Genomic DNA, 1,540 nt, shown 5'->3' on the forward strand with positions numbered 1-1,540 from the left:
GAGGACACATGACGAATGAGTTGGTGTATTTGCAGCATGGCGCACACATGTTTTTGCAGCATGGTGGTGATCTTTTTGAGCCCTGGAAGTGTGTGCAACGTTCTCTTTGGAGTTTGACACCATGGGTTGCTCTTCTTCATCAATAGGAACATGGTTGGGTAGCCATTACAGCATGGTGTTTTTGCAGCATGGTGGTGATCTTTTTGAGCCCTGGAAGTGTGTGCAACGTTCTCTTTGGAGTTTGACACCATGGGTTGCTCTTCTTCATCAATAGGAACATGGTTGGGTAGAGCCATTACACATGGGAAAGGTGTTGCCTCTTATTCCTCAGAGAGTCCATGGCCTCTTCCAACTTTTCTAAAGGTGGTGTTGGCACATGAGACAAGGTCGAAGCCACTACTCCTTGCTTGTACTTAAGCTATGGGGTTGGCACCGAAGGCATGGCTTTGGGTCTCCACATCCACTTAAATTTCACATTAGAGGGTGCATTTTGCGACGGGAGTTCGAGGCATGGCTTTGTTTGATCTGGATATCCATATGTGGGGGTTCCCTTCATCGAATCCTTGCGCTTCTAGTAATTTTACCAAGATACAATGAAGCATCAAATTTTGAGGTGGTTACAGGGTACTGAGGCTATCGCCTAGATCTTTTTGGCTTCTAGGGTTGTGCGGATGATGCAGGTTTTAGGACCCAAATAAGGACATATTTCCTTTGTAGAAGCTCTAGGCTTCTAGCAGCTTGAGGAGGATCCAATAGGGCTTGAGGTTTGGGTAGAACAATATTGCATAGGGATTCTACTTGTTAGAAAATCTCCACTCACAATTAGGGCCAAATGGTGGCTCGATAGTCCTTGTATGGGCATCATACTTTTCATGGCTTGCCAAGGTACTCTCAGGTACCCATTCTTTCTTGGTGACCTCCATGAAGAGTTGTTGAGATTGAGGCTTGGGGGGTAGTCTTCATCTTCACTCACTGCTGAGGTTTAGGATCTTAAGAATGGTTTAAGGGGGCAGGCCCAACATGGAGAGGCAAGTGTTGTGTAATGTTAGAGGTTACCTTAGGGGGTGGCTTATAATTGGAAGAAGAGGATTGGGATGTTGATAAGTTCGAGGCACCCTCATCCACCAGGGGTACGGTAACCATTCCGAAGGGGAGCTTGAGCTGTGTAGTCCTTCCCCAATTGAAGATGCAATCCAATGATGCAATTCATAGCTATGATCCATCCCCTTCTAAGGATGATGCTCACTCTCATGGTACCTACAAGGGTCATATAAAACTTACACGATGCAAGTTTAGATCCAATAAAGGCAAAACATTGTCACTAGCCTTGGTGTCAACCAAGGCGGCAGGCCACGTAGCTAGGTGGGATTTCTTGGGAAACTCGAGCTGATATACGTAGTGTCATTCTTGAGGTCAATGAGAACTCACATGTCCCAATCATGCATTCTAAACTCTTTAGGAGAATGTTTGAGTATGAGAACCCTAAACCCATTCAAGAGGTGGAAATTCCAATATCACCATATGGTAGAGAGGTGACGCC

Source organism: Cibotium barometz, chromosome 12 (genome assembly GCF_041138505.1).
Source record: "Cibotium barometz isolate CiBa-2024 chromosome 12, ASM4113850v1, whole genome shotgun sequence".
NCBI lineage: Eukaryota > Viridiplantae > Streptophyta > Polypodiopsida > Cyatheales > Cibotiaceae > Cibotium > Cibotium barometz.